Consider the following 17,969-nt stretch of genomic DNA (forward strand, 5'->3'; position numbering starts at 1 on the left):
GTGTGCTTTTAAGTACCAATGGAAGGCTTTTAAAGCTTTATTTGTCTATTTGAATAGATCAGATGGAAAGACAAGGGGCACCCTAAAAACGGGAGCTGTCAGATCCAGAGCAAGACTCTGTAGTCTGAGACAGGAGGATGCTTTCCCTTCCTCATCATTCCTGTGAATTCCTTACGTCCAAAGCGAGTCACCTACAGGTCATTTGCACCCCACTGCTGCAAGGGGGAAGAGGGGAGGAGAAGGAAGGAGAGAATAGGGAAGAGGATGATGTCTGAAACACTGACTTTGAGAGGAAGTAGAAAAGGGAAGATGAGTGCTGCTGGGCTCCAGGCAACACCACCTCAGACAGCTGGCGAGCCAGAGTGCACTGCCTCAACCCCATCTCGAAGGCGGCAGGGTAATCTTACAGAGGCTGCACTTACCCAGAGCCTGGTCTGGGCTTTCGCTGAAGGCTGGGAGAGCTACACCAGTGCTCCACAAGTGACAGCTGTTTGACGTTACTACATCGGCCAGGTCCGGCTGACAGAGCAAACGAAAAGGCACAGAGCATGCAAAGAGCAGCTCTGCAAGCAGAACAGACCCCTGGACCACAGAAACACGTCTCTAGCACGAGCGGTGCTAACAGCTTAGGACCGTCCACAGTGAACAGCGCTGCGCTGCACCCAGATAAGCTCATCAGCCTGCCGCCAGGCTGGTCTAGCGCAGCCAACGCGCACTGGTCTCTGCAGAGCCGCACGCTGCTGCAGCTCACGGCAGCGGCTCACTCGTGCCGAGCAACAGTAAAGAACAGCGGAGCCAGGGAAAGTCCAGTCTATGCTTCTGCCTTTCTTGCAGCCTTAAGCAGGCTGCCCACCACTCCACCACTGTATTTCACAGTTAGCACAGTACAGACCAAGGCTAACGATAACTCCCCAAACTCTTTTAGAGCAGCTTATTTAAAGCTTTTTTGCAGCCTAGTTCTTTTTTATTCAGCAGCGGTAAGCTGACTGAGCTTGTATACTACAACATATAAATGAAATATCTCATCTAAACATGCTCTAATTATTCTGTACCACATATTCATATTATATAAGCATATCAGACTAACATTATTACTGAGACAGCAATTTTCACACACTCAATCAAATACCATTTTAGAGTCAGCAGTACTGTAGAAGAGAAGGCTAAACATGCTTCCAATGTCAGATCAGAACATAATGCCTATCACATGCACAACAAGCAAACTAACAACATCCCTGTTCCATCACAGCAAAACATCCAACCTGCTGAGACCAAATATACATATATTGCTAACTGTGCATAATACTTCAAAGGCCACAGAAAGGACCTGAACAGCTCCCACAAGAATGTTCTATAAAACCTGGACCAGACACTGAAATAGCAAAATAAATACAAAGTTGAAATTAAGGTAATTGGAGTGCTTTCCTCCTACTACTCTCTTCTGGTGTGGGGGAAGAAAGATATTGCCATTACTGGTCATTTCATGAGCTGAGTATCAAGGAGGGTATCAGAATCATGCCAACAGGTCCATGAAATATCTGCTGGCAGCCTGCAAAAAGCCACCTAGTTTCTTGTTTTGATGAGACTGGGCTCTTCATTCCAAAGAATAGCCTGGAGGCCTGTAAAACCAGTTGGAAACAAGCAGCAGGCAGCATATCTGTAGCCATTAGTGGCCAGTGCTACATAACAGTAGTAAGAGAGGAAATGCAAGCTACTTTCAGAGACTACAGCCAGTAGAGCAAGGAAGAAAGAAGCCAAACAACAAGAAGGGCCAGGCAACATGGGAATGTGTGCATGAGGATGGGACCAAAAAAGAGGAGATAAAGTTTTTCCTCTTTATCAACCTTGAAACAGAAGAGGACTGATGAGAGAAAACAGGAGATCAGCGGAAACAGTGACTGAATTTTTGAAGATACTGAATGTGTATGAAGCTTTTTTTCTTATTACTTTTCTACATAAACAGTTGCCACTGCTATTGTGGAAATTTGGGAATCATGATCTTCAAAATGATTTATAACTTAATCTTGTAAATGCTAATGCTTTATTTTTCTGCCATTATTACTGTGTGATAATAGGTCTTTACTTGCATTTAGAAGTTGCAACCTGATCACTCCAGGACTGAAGTACTAAGATCATCCCTTTTTTTTCCTTTTTTTTCTTTTAACCCCAGAAGAGACACCTGTCTGGCAAAGAGGTAGAAAAGTAACAAAGCCAAAGTGTTGCTTCTTTTCAGGGCCTAAAATTAGAGGCTGGTTGAAGATCTCTCTTGGTACACAAAGAATGCTGATATTTGTAGGAAACTGTCAGTCATTTAAACAGTTTTAGACAAGGTGGAAAAGGCCGTTAGCATCTCTCGCTCAGAAATGACAACACAGAGAAGTAAAGAGAACAGCAGCAGCAGCAGCTTTACCTGTTTTGTTCCAATCTCAACACTAAAGAGCTCAGACTTTTCTGAAGAGATCTGGGCAATAGATCTCTAAAGGATTTTTTTCTTTTTTAAATACTGGATTTCAGTTTTATTTATCTGGGACTCTGAGTACCTGACCTCCAAGGTAATTCTGAGCTCTTGGGAGAAATGCCTGTTGGCAAGGCTTCTCTTAAAGAAAGCCCATAGTCATGATGAATGCTGGTCTGTCACAACGATCTTTAACTGCTGGGTAAACACTGTCATACATGTTTTAATGAAAGTTTCTAATATAACTCAATTACATTGTTATTTCTTTGTTTAGTCTTCCACATTTAGAAACACAGTCTTATGTAGCTACATGCTCAATACTCAAGTTTTGTTTTCTAAAATACGAAGATATATTTTACCCTCCTTTTTCCATTTAAAGGACTGGTAATGACTCCACGTTGATGCCTGCAGCAGTTGTAAATTGCCTTATGTCACTTTCTAAGGACAGCCAATAGCTCTACCACATTAGTCGCCTTTCATAACAAGAAATTAATTACACTCCCAGAATGTTTATGCTGACATAGCATGGCTGTCAAATATAAACCTCATGGGTCAGTGTAATAATTTGTCAGTTCTTAGCATTCTGGAGAGGAACATAAACTTACTTCAATGCTTTCATCTGAAAGCCAGATCAGCTGGGACCTACAATATCCTTCCTGAGAGCAGAGTAAGACGAGTGTCTCTATGAAGTAAAATAGGTAGTGGGTACAGGAGGGTTTTGCAAGGAACTGCCCTAGACAATAACAGTGCATGCTGAAGCTGTTTGTTACTTGAGCTGAATTCTCTCTTCCAATTCATGTGCAAAATCAAAAGCCAGTTGTAAGGACAGTTGCTTAAGTTTTGCTCATTCACAGTAATAAATCTGAAACAATCCCACTGACTGCTTTAATCCTCAACAAATACTGCGAAAAAGCAAATGAAGGGCTAAATCTTTTTTAGTCTTTACTTTGTCAAAACTCCAAACAAGTATAATGAGAATTTTGCCTTCAAAATAACTGCAGAATTTAACCCCGTATTACTGGTATGTCTCCAAAAAAAAAAAAAAAAAAGAAAAAAAAGAAACAGTTTCTCTTATTTACTTTCATTTTCTTTACACAAAAAAACAAAGCAAATTTTCCTTTTATAAGCAGCATTCATCAAAATTCTGTTTCATAACTAGAGTCTTGTTGGAAGATGGAAAAAAGAGAGATTAAAAGATGTGTTCTCATAAAATGGTGGCAGTTTTCTTATGACATCATGAGAGCGAGCAAGTGACCTCTGAAAAAACACAGCTGCATGGGAAAAATCACAAAGCTAGGACCAGCACAGTCTGGTTTCACTACAGTCAGATGCACTAATTAAATACATTTAGTTTCTGTATTTAGGTATCTTTTTAAAAGTCACTTGAGACCTGCCCAGTGGGGAAACAGGACCTGGAAGCTTTCATAAAAGCCACTTAAAAATAATATACAGGTCCCAAGCAACATGGGCCACATTTAGATTTAGGACCTGTCATAACATCTCTACAGTCTTTAACTGAAAAGCATCTAGAGTAGCAAATGCTCTAGAGAAAGATGCAAGAGACACCACAGGGGAGAGAAATTAGAAAGTCTGACCTTTACACTAGATACAAAACCACCTATAAATATATACTTTTTCATAGACTTTTTAGAATTACATCATATCATTTGGATATTCTTCTCAGCTTTATGAACGTCAGCCTGCTTTTCAATTTTGCTAAATTCCCTGCATCAACTGATTGCTTTGTATAACACTGTATATGAAAAGAAGGCAAATGGGTTCAGAGGAGGGAATTAGCTTTAATTTTCTTTTTTGCCTCTCCTTTTTTAATACTTGAGCATCCATTTGATTTTGGTTAAGAAATAAAAATGAAACTTCTTGTCTGCCTTCTCAGTACCCTGAATTATTGGACATACTGCCTTGTAAAGAGGCCTCTCTCCCTTTCTAAAGCAGGCAGCCCCGTCTGCTCCAGCTGCCTTGGCAGAGGCGCCCTCTCCGGCTCCCTGTCACTCACCAACCACGCAGCCTCTCCGAGCTCATTCTGCAGTGCTCTTTCTGAAGTGGTGTTTCTATAATCTCACGCACCTTTCAAGAGGACTGTTTTCTATTTTACTATGTATGTGTTTTCTATTTTACTTTCCAGGATTACAGCACTCTTAAGGTAAGCAAGCACATTTTATCCACTTGTATTAAATCTGGACTTAGAGTAACACCTTGCAGGAGTATAACTGCAAGTGTGGGACAGGCATTGCAGGATGCCCACCCAGCTTCTCACAAAGGTGTACGCTCAAAGCATAATCCTTTTCCTGCTGAAATCGTTAACGCAAAATGATGTCAGCCGATCAAGCGCCCAGACCTTCATCCTAATTTTTGTCCTCCCTGGACAGAGAGGACTACCTCTGGGCTTGAAGGGTAAGTCTGGATGAGGCAGGGCTGCCACCACATCCTACTTTCTTCGAATGCATGAGCAGCTGGGGACTGCTGTGAAACATGCATTCTCGGTTGCACTGAATTAAGAGATGTCAATATTTAGCAATTTGCAAGGTCATGACTTCAGCATACACCTTGGAGCCTGCACAGTGGATATAACAGATAAAACACTGAAAAAAAAATTCCCTTCATCCTAGTTTAGGGAAAGCTCATTAGAATGGTAAAAAAATATATATCAAGGAACCACACATACTTAAGCCACAAAAACGGATTAAACCTCAGAAACGCTGGCACTAAAAATCCATTGGAAGACTCATACCACGTGTGCAAGTACCATCCATCCTACCCAGACAGGAGTGTGAGTCTGTTTTAACTTCTGTTCAGTGCAGCCAAACACTGCTCTTAACATGGGAAAATGCTAAAAAATAAAAAGATACCAAGTAATTTCTACAGGCTCTCCAACTGAAACCCATCCCATCAGAACACTCCAGGTACTTTGAATTAAAATAAACAAAACAAAACAAAACACAAAAAAACAGCTAATCATAGTTGCCTAGTCCCCTCTAATTCTGTATTGAATGCTGTTTTAAACCTTGCATTTCTTTCTGACAATATTTGACCCCATTGTTTGGGGACTTTGCCTTTTCTTAACAAAAAAAAAAAAAAAAGGTAACCAAATCACCTTATCTCAAACTCAATTAAATGAAGGGGGAGGTGAAGGGAAGAACCTTCAGGCAAAGATTAAGCCTGGAAAATTTCAGCCTGAAAGGTGTTTTGAAATGTAAGTAACTGAAAACACAAAGCAGGATGGAAATGCTTAGGCCAGTTTTAACAACCACGGGTAGCATGCCAGCCATAATAAAACACCATCTATAGGGATTTTGAATTATTACACCTTGAAGATTTAGGTCTTACAGAAATCATAAATATCAGAAAGGTATTTGGTACATCTCACCTTGAATTCTTCCCTGATTACCTGCTTCATCTAACTGAGCCCATGCTTGTTGATTCCACAATCTCCTGTCTAGGAGAATTAAGCCTCATCCTGAGAGCAAATCACCACTACCCTTGTGCTGCTAGAGAAACTGCTTCTGAAAAGCATAAACCAGTCTTTTCCTTTACAGTCAGGGTTGATCAGGCTACCTGCCCAACTTTGCCCAGAGTGAGAATAAACTCAATCTGTACTCTTAGATAGTGTTGACTGACATTAATGAGAATGAGGCGACCACTGCACGGAATAGCCTTCTGCCTCTCCACAAGAGTACCTTAAAAAGAGTACTGAGCATAGTCAGTAAGAGTTACTATTTGGAAGATTTTTTTTTATTATTATTTTCACAGATTTCTCCATTGGCTTTAAAATTCAAAGACACACTCTTGACCTATACACCATTCTTTTAAGTCTGCTTTGCCATGTTTCATACATCTAATGCTGCAAGTGCACCTTTGTTCAGTTCTACTATTGTTACACCAACGCTTCTGGAAACAGAGCTCTCCAGGCAGATCCCCACCGGTACAGCTCCCTGGCCTGAGGGTTTATAGGGGCCGACACACACGGGTGCACACTGACATCAGTGTGCTCGCGCCCCGCTCTGGGTGCCCATTTGCACCCTGCCTTCTCCCCCTTAAAGGAGGAGCATCTCACCTCGTTGGGCAGCTGTTTTGTAGGCCGAGATGCAAGTGATGTGGCCTGCATCGCTCTTTAAATATTGTTGGGGCGCACGATAGGCGGGGCGCACCTCTGTTGACCGCTGCTGCGTCAGATCCCCTTGCAAGCCCAGTACGCCCCACTGCTCCTTGGCGTTAGAGGCCGTACCTGTGACACTAATTGTCCCTGGCTCCTTACCGGTCCATTGGGCAAACCGCATCCTCCTCCCCGGGCTCCCGAGTCGTGTGCCGGGGACGACCACCCTCAGCTCGCCGCCAGCACCGAACTCCCGGGCTCGACAAGACGCCAGGCCGCAGCCTGCCCCTCAGCACCCGGCAGCAGCCAGGGGCCGCAGCCCCCGGCGCCCGCCCGGGCTGCGGCTCCTTGGCCGCGCAGGGACAGGCCGGCCGCGCGGGGGGGGGGGGGGGGGGCAGCGGCGCCTCGTGGCCCGGCCCGACCGGCCGCCCCCGACCCGCTGCGGCCGGGGGCGGACAATGGGGCCGCCCCCCCCAGTCCAACCCACGGCGGCGCGGCGGGGCCGAGCAGCGCGGCCTCGGCGGCGGCGGGCACGGAGCTCAGCCGGGGACGGCCGTGGATGCCGCGCCGCCCTCCGCTCCTCCCTTTGTGGCCGCGGCTCTGCCCGGCCGCCGGGGCCTAGGCTCCCGGGCAGGTCCCCTGAAGCGCGCAGGCTGCCGGCGCGTTTTCCAGGCGGGCTCTGGCCGCCGCAGCGCAAGCACGCACCAGCACGGCCAGCGAGCGGACTTTTTCGCTCTTTGGGCCAACACGCTGCGTTTTGCGTTTGCATGCCCCCCTGCCTGCCCGTCTCGCCGCCGCGGAGCAGCCCTACCCACCGGGCGCGGAGCCCAGCCCGCCAGCGGGCTGCGGGGGTGCCCCTGCCTCCCCTTCCCACGTCCCTCCCCGCCCTGCAGCTCAACTTCGCAATTAGCCAAGCGCTCTAAGTAAGGGGGGGAAAAAGGCAAAGCAAAAACGAAAAGAAGGGAGCTGCAGCGAGCAGAGGGGCTTTGTCCCCCTCGCGCCCCGCGCCCCGACCCCAGGCACGTACCAGGGCTGCGGCACCGCCAGCCAGACGCGAGCAGGCAGGGGCGACGCTGGCATGGCTCTGCGACCCGCGCTCGGAGGGCGGCGAGGCTCGGCTCATGGCCCGCGCAGCGCGGCGTGCCCCGGCGGGAGGGCGGGCGGGCGGCGCCCCTGGCGAAGCGAGCCCGGCGCGGGAGAGGAGCGCGGTGGCGCCGCGCCGCGCCGCGTGCTCTCGGCCGAGCTTCGTGTCGCCCCTGGCCGGACCCTCCGGGAGGGAGCGCGGGGGGGGGGGGGGGGGCGGCTCGGCGGGGCGCTCGCCGGGACGGGCCCTCCCGGCAGGCGGCAAAACGCGCGCTGGATCCCCGCGGCTGGAGCGGGATTCCCCGCCCGGCCGCCCCCCGCGCTGCCAGAGCTGGCCCGGCCCGGCCCGGCGCGGCTCCTGCCCGAACCGCCGGGAAAGAGAGGGCGAAGAGCCGCGGGGATCCCCCCGGCCCGGCCCGCCTCCTCGGCTGCCCCCCGAGAGCTGCAGGCAGCGTGCGAGGCCGCTAATGCTGGAAATTATTACAAAATAATAAAAAGGGCAAATTATTCTGTTCCTTCTGGAGGTTGTGGTTTCAAGCTACACGTCTTGCAACTAGCAACGGAGGTGACACCCTGTGAAATCATTCCTTTTTTTAGACTAGAGGAGTGAAAGGCTGGTAAGCACTGCCGGCCATAGGGTGACTGGTTCGCTGGGGGGGTTCTGTAGGTGGGCGAGGGGCCAAAGCCCCCCGTTCTATTGCATTTGCGACTGAGGAGGAGCGAGTGCGGCCAGGTCCATCGGACACAGACGTTCATCCGCACCGCCCCGGGAGCACGGACACCCTGGAGTTGCCCCCAGCCTGCGGTGCTCATGGATAGGAGGAAGAGCGAGAGTGCTCCGGCCATCCAGCGGAGGAGAAACGAATGTGCTAAGGAATCTGGGGAAATGCTAATTAGAGGAAGAAGAGCTGCTGAGCCTCCCCCCTCCCTTCTGCAAAGAGCAAAATAGGTCTTGCTCTCCCCATCCCCCAACCTCATCCATTAAAGCTACTACTAATATTTTCTGCTCCTTCCCCGAGGGAAATGGGTGAGCAAAATATTATAATAAGAGAAAAGTTGGTCCAACCTTCTTACATGATTCATTATCATTACAGCATTTTGTCAAAGTGGAAAACAGGCCACTAATTCTCATGTTGCTTCAAACTGGAAAACAGATGTTGAAAATAGGATCTATGAGACAATCTAACCTAGCAGTACTTTAAAAAAAAAAAAAAAGCTTCTCAGAATCTTTAATTATTTAGTCTCTAGTTGTTACACCTTAAGGGCCTTAAAATGTGAACCAAACTACTCAAATATGAGTCTGTAGAGGCTTTTCTAATATGTGTGAGAGAGAAGCAATACTGTCCATACTCATTACTATAAGAATGTTTTAAATTCTAGGGTTTTGCTATTTTAATTCACATGTGAGAAAAGAGGCAGTGGCACAGACCTGCACGCTTTACTGTCAGCTACCCCATCACCAATTTGTAACCCCATCCTCTCTTCTCTTTCTGTTGATTTCCTTACAGTCAAAGAACAACACAATTCAGGAATCTTAGCCAAGCTCACAGTCACTTTTCAGCTGTAACAAGGTGAACCAAGCAGCACATACACTTGAATTTTGAATATCTGCCTGATAAACTTTCAGTGGCAGTTAATTTTGGCAATACACATATATGGGCTGTTTTGTGGGTGTAAGCATACCATCTGTTGCGTGAAAGGGAGCTGGGAGGTAAGGTTGAGGGGTGGCAGGACCCAGGAGCAGCCATCCGAATAGCATGGGGAATGGAAGGATTTTGGGGATTTGGGTCCGCTACAGTACGAACGCGGTTGTGGATAAGTAAATTAGCCTACCAAGTAGAACTTTTAGCCAACGCCATGCGAGACAGCTTGTCCTTGATCAACACACAATTGCAAGCTATGACTAAGATGGCTCTCCAGAATCGCATGGCACTGGACCTGATGTTACTACACCAAAATGGACTGTGTGGCTACCTCAATCTCTCGAGCATGGACTGCTGTGTTTACATTCCAAATGTCACACAGGACCTCAACACCCAACTAGAAACCATACAACAGGTGGCCAAAGATACTCGCGAGCTCCAAGAGTCGATGAACAACAGCTGGCTGTCGAAATTGTTTGGCTGGTTTGGACTCAGTGTCACCAGATGGATCCAAAGCTTGTTACAGACTGGGGTTATGATTATCATTGTGGTAATGTTGCTATGCATTACTGTTAGCTGCCTAAAAACCTTCATAAGCCATGCCCTAGAGTTGCGTCCGCTCACCACTTCCTACGCCCCATTAGTGAAAGTCAGTCCAGAAACATATGCATCACCCTTCCAACAAGTTATCGATACACCTGTGACTGAGAGTGGGATGTGAAAGTGGCAGCAGCCACGGGGTGGATGATGTGGGAACAAGAGAGAATGCAGGGAGAAAGATAAGGGGGCACACGGGAAAAACAGTACGTGGCAGCCAAAGCATACCACCCTTTTGCAACACGAGCAACGAACTAGCTGGTGAAGGCCAGACAGTTTGTTCCAGCTGCACGGTGGAGGAGGGAGCGATATGGAGGTATCACGGTCCGCCCCTGACCACAAAGGGTTGCATCCCAAAAAAATAATTGCTGCTCACAGACTAACTGTTGACCTATAGTACCCCCAGCCTCATTATCCCTGCTTACCATATTAAAGATCACGCCCTTTGCTGCATAATGATATGTAAAAAAGGGGGGGCATACCCCCAACAACCGCGCAAATGGCAATCTGGCCAATGAAGTACGTCTGCCGCGCTTCCACATCCCACCTTCAGCAACTATAAAACAGAGGGTAGCTCACTAAAGTTTTTGGAAGGGAAGAAAATTGAACCGCCAACCTGTTCACTGGAGACTGCTGACGAGCAAGCCTCCTTCTCCCTCCCCCAAACAGGGACGCCTCTTTGGTAAGACTTGCGCCTCCGACAAACGTCGGACGTTACCCGGGAAAATATATTATTATTGAAAGCGCTTAATTGTTAGTTTGAGCTCATTGAAAGAAAATTTGTAGCAGCAAGTGCATTTATCAACGGCAATTCCGAACCTGTTGTATCTGTCGCTTTAATAAAATCTTATTCTTTTTACTTTGCGAAACTGTCTCAGGGAAAGTCCTCAAACAGGGGGGCTCTGGCAGGCAAACGTAAATTATAAAGATAAGGAAGGGCCTTCCATCCCTCCCTTTCACGCAACACCATCTCCTCCTGATAGTTTGCTGGAAAGATTGCTTTGGGGGGGGGGGGGGGGGCGGCTAGACACCAAGACTTCTGTCATTTCAAAGACCTGCACTGTTAAAAGAAGGGGAACCACAAATTATTTCTATAAGATAATAGATGATTTGAGAAGTAAAAGAAGTATTGCTTTTCCAGAGCATTGTGCACAGTATGAATAGGTAGAAGGGAACGGGAACTTGATGATATAGCCTGCCGTGAGATAAGAACATGTTTCTTGGGAAAATGAGAACATATTGGAAATTGTAGTCTCGAACAAAATGCAGAATGAGAAGTTAATAACTTTGAGGAAAGCAGCAAGCAGGAGGGCTAAGGCTTGTTTAGAATAAACAATGTAATAGGAGCACACAAACAATAACATGCACAATCATTGCTCCCTTAATAACTACACTAAAACCTAGGAAGCAAGAATTAACTGCTGGTCTTTTTCACAGTAAAGGAAGATCAATGAGTCAGCCACAGGCATATGTGCTTGTGATCTGTCTTTTTCAGCAGTCATAAGCAGTCTAGAAGGTAAGGTAAGGTGACAGTCTTTCTTGACAGGGCTAAGATACTCATGCTAGTAAAACTAAAGCTGAGTGTAAAGGTTTGTAGAAAGACCTCATAGTAATGACTGGGCAATAAAATGGTGGATGAAATTCTCTTACCAAATGCAAAATGAAGTACAAGGGTGAAACATGGAAATCATGGCCTCTGAACGAGCTACTAGCATGCAGAACAGAGATCTTGGTACTGTGACAGATACTTCTGTGAAACTGTTCTCTGTGCATCAGCAGACTTTTAGGAACAATTAGCAAAGGAGGGGAGAATAAAACAGAAAACATCACTATACCATCATTATTTAGTCCAGATCTATCACTTGCTTACATCTTGAATATTATGTGCAGTTCTAGTCTCCATAGCTTGTAAGGGAGAAAGGAGAATCTAAGAAGGTATGGAGAAGGACAGTAGAAGTGGTCAAAGGTACAAAAACAACTAAATACACTAAGATTCTCCACACTGGAAGAAAAGCTACCTTGGGGGAAATGCCAACTAATATTATAAAATCAGTTGCACAGAAAGTGTTAACAGAGACTACTATTCACTGTTTCTCAACAGAAGTAGAGGGCATCAAGTCAAATTACCAAACGGACACCAAAACAGAAGAGGGCTACTTTTTCATGAAATGCATTGTTAAACTGTGGAACTCTACTGCAGCACATTGTAGATGCTAAAAAATCTTTATATGTTAAAATTTTAGATAAGTTACTGGAAGAAAATTTAGTCAAGAACTACTTGACACAAAAGTACTATTGTAGCTACAGGTTACTGGAAGAGTACACTGGGGAAATAATCCTGTATGCTACTTCAGCTTTCTTTTGTATGGGTGTGCTACTGGCTACTACCAGAGGTAGAGTTTTAAGCTTGTGGACCTTTGGTCTGATGTAGTACTACTGTTCTTATGCTTTTATCCAGAAAAAAAGTGGAGCTTGTAAAGACCTGCAGAATGAATAGTATTAGACAATGTAGTACTAAGGAGTACAGTGCACAGACACATAAGCAGCTCCACATGTTAGACAGCTCCAATACAACCCACTTGGTGCTGAGCATCAGGGAGCTCTGAGGGGCAGCTGCTCCCTAAGGGATGGGGAGCTGAACACAATATCATGGCAGAGCAGGTACCTCACCAGCCAGGGCCCAGCCCCACAGTACCCAAGCAAGGCAAGCAGGACTGGTCTAAGGATAGTAGCTGGCTTCAACCAGGAGTCCAGATCATCAGACAAGTTCTTGGTGATGAGTCAGGTCTGAGGCCAAGCCAGGAAATCAATCCACAAGTCAGGGTCAAGAGCAGGTCTGGTGAGGGTAGCTGGAGTCAGACAGCAATTGCCAGGCAGGACCATGGTGGCAGAGCAGAGCATCTACATCAATAGGCTTCATAGCCAGGCACATCTATGAGCTGGAGACCAATACTCTTACAATATAGCTCAGGCAGAGGCTGAAGGCCCAGGGATGAGCTTAAATAGAGCTCCTGGGCCTATGGGCAGAGGATGTGGGTGGAGGCTCCAGGTGAGGCTGGTCAGGGCCATTAAGGCCTATTAGTGCCCTCAGGACCCTGACACTGAGACCAGAACTGTTCAGATACCTGGCCCTAAATGGACTCCTGCAGAGTCATCTGCATCAGATCTTTGCAGTAGGCATATCATCAGTCCAGGCTAGAGAAGGTTTTTTGAGGCATGACATTAGACACCACTGATACTGAACCTGAGTTAAGCCCTCCAGAAACTAAAAGTCATAGTAATTACATTGCAAAGACAGCCAAGTTGTTCTGTAGGGAAAAGATTGGATCTAAGCTTGCCTATCTTAATGCTAGCCCTGCCACATGCCTGTAATGGAAACATGATGCTGAGACACTGGAGCTGGCTCTTCCTGTGATTACAAAGCATGGAATAAAGTATCTACCCTGCAAAGTCTTCCTCACATTTATTAGACTCCAGTGTGCCAAACTGACCAGCCTGCTCCCCAACCAGACTTGGAAACTAGGCACTGCACTTGTGTGGTGCTGTGACTGCGAACCTAGCTGAATCCAAGACAACCGCTAATGTCTTTGTATCTGTAATACAGATAGCCAGATAAATCACCCACAGAATTGTGAGTTGGCAGTATCTGAAAGAGAAAAGTCTTGAATAATAAGATTTTTATGCAGAAACTCTTGAATTCTAATTGTGGTTTTAACAACAACTTCCTCATGCAGTCTTTCTTGGCCCTGGTTCTTTAGATAATATCTACCTGCCTGATTGGCACTGAAAATAAGTTAGTGTTTGTAAGCATGCTGAACACAGATAGTTTAAGTGTTAACACTATTTCATGAGAACTAAGGCCAGAAGGGACTATGAAGTCATCTCCTTACTCCCAATATGATACAGGCCCATTGTATTTAATCTAAATTTTTGTCAGATACTTTTGACCTGTGGCCTAGAGATTACATGCAGCCTATCAAAACAATTTCCAGCCATGGCCCAGGTTTGCCATTGCCCTTGCAGAAGGACGATCTGACAGTAGGCTGTAAGCCAGACAGAATGCCCTCACTGTGGCAGTAGTTTGCTCCCATTTTCCATTTTTGGGGGGAAAACTTGGCCCTTTGTTCACTGCATGCTTGTGCATGAAGAATGTAATGCATGAGTGCAGAACAACTGTGCTACATCTGGCCAGTAAACACAGACACTCTGGCAGTAAACAGTACACTTGTGAAGACACTGGCTAATTTTTTATGCACGAACCTGGCATTTTTGGATGCTGCCTTTGTGCAGTAGGCTCATCATGTGATAGCAGAGGGCCAGAAGTGTACACCTCCTCCCCGCTCCTGAAAGAAAAGAAAGGGCCTGCTTAGGTAGAGAAATTGGGTACCATTGCATTTGCAAGCTCAATGACTTAGGAGAGTCAAATATTTCAGTCCCTTAAAGACCTCATCTACATGCTACAGATAGGGATTGTCAGGGTCCTGGGTGACCTTAATGGCCCAGACCAGCTTCACCTGGGGCTTCCACCCACCCACAATGCCCATTGGCCCAGAAACCTTATTTAAGCTCATGCCTGGGCAGCCTGTCCTTGTCTGAGCTATGCTGTAGATATACTTGTTTCCAGTCCTGACTCTGTTTTCTTCCCTTCTTCTTTTCTTTCTCTCTTTTCTTCCCCCTTGCTTGAACCTTTGGACCTACACTATAGCTAGCTTATCTCTAAGCCTATCTCCTGGAAGGCCCTTAGACCTGTCTCCAGTCTTGTCTTGGGCCCCATCTCCTGCTGTTCCTGACTGGACTTCCAGGATGGGCCCTGGACCTACTTCATCTTCCTGCTGCACCTGGGACTGCCAACAGACCCTTTTACCAGCATTTTGCTCTGCCCACCCTGCTCAAGTGCTGCAGGACTGCGCCCTGTTGGAGAGGGCACTGCCTGCCCTGCAGCTACCCTTGGCTCCTGGCTCATCTTGCCTCATCAAGCAGCCCTGTCTGGGCTGCTCCCTCTTAGGAAAAAGAGACTAAGAGGCTGCAGTGGCAGGAGACTGAGATATGCCCAAATATTTCTAATTTGTAAACCATACTTCCTGCTGCTGGGAAAGGAACAACCACCTTAAAGTTCCTATTAGTCTCACATGGGGAAAAAAATCTGGCTTTCCAATGGATTTGGATATGGTTTGGTGCAAATGAACAGCCAACTAAACAGATCACCTGGATGACTAACCAGTAAAGATTAGAAGTAAGTATGGGGGGGGGGAATCTTCACTACCCCTAAAGCCTGGAGGCATGACATCTTATGATGCATCTTACAGTTGTCTCTCAGACCCAGAAGTGCTGTCAACATGCTAAGAACAATTAAAATGATCTTTTGAGAAATAACTGCTATAAGAATAGCTTACCTAACTGTAGTCTTAACTTATTTGAATGGATAAATGTTTAAGAAACATCTTTACAAAGAAAGCATCCTCAAACAAAAGAGCAAAAAAAAATAGCTGTAAATAAAAATACCTACTTGAGGTTTTTCTTCCAGTTAGATACTCGAGTATCTTGACTTGAGTGTCTTCCTCTGCTGTACTGTGAAATCTGCCAATACAGGATTGCATAATGTGAGGCATGGGTGTAACCTAAGCAACATTAAAAAAAAGATACTGACTTGTAAGGATGGGTCATAAAAGGAAGTTGCGAGACATTCTGCAGAGAACACAAACACTTCAAGGTAAAAAAGATGAAGTCACAGTGGTGAGAATGTTAAGATTTGAAGATGCAAATAATGAACTACTGCAGTAGGTAGTAAAAAAACCCAGGATTCCAGAGCACTTAAAAATGGCTAGTAACATTAAAGTATAAAAAAATACAAATAATGATAGACTTTGTAGGTTTTATATATATATGTAATAGCAAATTTTGTGGCTGAGTTCCTTCAATGTGTTAGTGTATCTCTGAGGAAAAGATTCTCTTGAATTCAGTAATTCAAGATGTCTGTTGCCTTCCTTCAAAAAAAAAAAAAAAGCACCCATGCTGTACACTTCCCCCAAGTTACAGGAGTTGACAAAGTAGTATCTTCCTAAAACATCTGACTTGTCCAAATGAAATAACAGGCCATTTGTGCAGCTATCAGTTTTCTCTAATTTTTGATGAAATACCAGAAATCAGAAGACTTTCAGCTGCTAATGTAGTTGCACCATTTTTGTGTGAAATCTTATCTGGAGACAAAAAAAAAAAGGTTTTAAAGTTGGAGCTGTAAGTGTATTATGATCATGCCTCAGCTGAGCCTTTTGCTGAACAGAATCCCAAAAGAACACAGGTTGGTTGGGAAAAACTGTTCTGATCATCAGTGACTTTGTAAACCAGGATACCTGCTTAAATAACTCATTTATTCACAGAACAGCTGATTTTTGCATTAGAGGCTTAAGCATCAGGATGACTTGAACAAAATTATGAATTTCCCAGGTATTTTAAAAAATGAAAAAAAGCTTGAGAGGTTGCTGCTCTACAGGACACATTCCTACAATCCAGAGCAAGAGAAATCTCTGCACATTTGCTGTGTTTTTTATTATTGAAAAAATGCATATTGTAACAGCTATTCTCCAAATATACAGCATCAATGGCAGCATGAGCAAGCAGAGCAAAATAACTTCCCCTGATGCTGAAGCAAATTAATGTATTTTAAGGAATGTAATCTGTTAAAGGAAGTAATGAGTAATTTCTGTTGAAGGCAGTATGACACAAGCAGAAAGAAAAATATTCCAGCAAATTTGTTTGGAAGTGGGTTTGTTTTACTAGTGCATGCACTGAGATCTGTTTGCTTTCTTACTTTTGAAAAACTGACTTTTAAAAATGTATTTTGATATGATAAGCACTTGAAACTCAGTTCAAGCTGTATGTGGCAAAAAGTATATAAGAAATATATGGATAATTGTGGAAAATCTACTGAAAATACTAACAGTATTTTCTCACCTCAGTAATCTGGCATCAGGTAGTCTCCTTGCCTATAACATCCACCAGTGTTCAGAATTTGTTATTTTCAAAAGTTGCGGATGAAAGATGGGTTAAATGCCTTCTTGAAAGCCCCGTATATTTTGTTCAGCAAAGATCCTGAAAAGCCGCAAAAACATTGTTTTGACATTTGCAGGAGTGATGAGTTTTGATCATTCTAAGAGATAAACAGTTGACTTTTTTTTGCCACATCTACTTAACTTTCTGATGCACTTTGAAATTTAACTAAATATGAATAAAAAGTGAATCTTTTATGATTTTTTGCAAGATAAAAAATTAGTTTTAGACGGAAAAGACATTTGATGCTACAGGGCACAACTAAGTACTTAAATGCTTAAAGAATTCAGTACTAGGTATATGGGGGGTGTTATTGCATAGCACAGCAAATTAGATCTCTGACCTTGGTTTTGATTGCGTGTGTGTAAAGCTCTAAATATGTATTTGCCGAGATAAAGTATCGATGACCTTTTTAACTAGCAGAAAGCGGTCAGAGTAATCAAGCATTGCTTCGGCTTTGGTCACCAGCCAAGAAGCTGAGCCCTCGCTCCCCTACCTCAGCAGCACCTACGCTCCCGGCCATTGTTCTTCGAGAACAATACGCGCCGGATCGCGTAAACTCGCCGTGTCGGGAGGAAACAAGGGCGAGGTTTGGCCGGCGGGGAGGCCCCCTGCTTGGTGAACAGCGCGGCCGCCGCGAGGTGACCCGCGCGCCGTTGTAACGGTCGTAACGGACAGCGTCGCGCGGGAACGTTCTCCCCCCCCTCCCCCCGCGCCTCAGCAGCGGGGCGCGGCGTCGCGCGCCGTGAAGCCGTGTGTGCACGGCGGCGCGGAGAGGGCGGCCCCCCCCCCCCCCCCCCAGGCCGCCGCCACCGCCTGAGAGGAGGCGAGGGGCGGGCGGGGGAGGGCCGAGCCGCCGCCGCCGCCGCCTCTGACGCGATCTGCAGGCGCCGCAGCGCGGCCCCGGCGCGGCCCGGCCTGGCCCGGCGCGGAGGTGCGCGGCGCGGCGCGGGGCCGCAGTGACGGCGCGGGCCGCCCCGCGCTCCGCCCCTGCGCCGCGGCGGGGGCGCCGCCCGGCGCCATGCGCTGCCCG

The 17,969-nt window shown here is 46.1% G+C and overlaps 1 long non-coding RNA gene across 1 annotated transcript; it reads right to left on the bottom strand.

Annotated features, from left to right (window-relative positions):
- Positions 1 to 14,206: 14,206 nt before the first annotated feature.
- Positions 14,207 to 16,870, bottom strand: LOC106486955 (uncharacterized). The gene is made up of 3 exons (XR_001292983.2): positions 16,841 to 16,870; positions 15,396 to 15,466; positions 14,207 to 14,232 (listed from the first exon to the last, which is right to left on the bottom strand). It is a non-coding gene; the product is annotated as an uncharacterized lncRNA (long non-coding RNA).
- Between the last annotated feature and the right edge of the window lie 1,099 nt (positions 16,871 to 17,969).

The sequence above is a fragment of the Apteryx mantelli genome, chromosome 7 (genome assembly GCF_036417845.1).
Source record: "Apteryx mantelli isolate bAptMan1 chromosome 7, bAptMan1.hap1, whole genome shotgun sequence".
Classification (NCBI taxonomy): Eukaryota; Metazoa; Chordata; class Aves; order Apterygiformes; family Apterygidae; genus Apteryx; species Apteryx mantelli.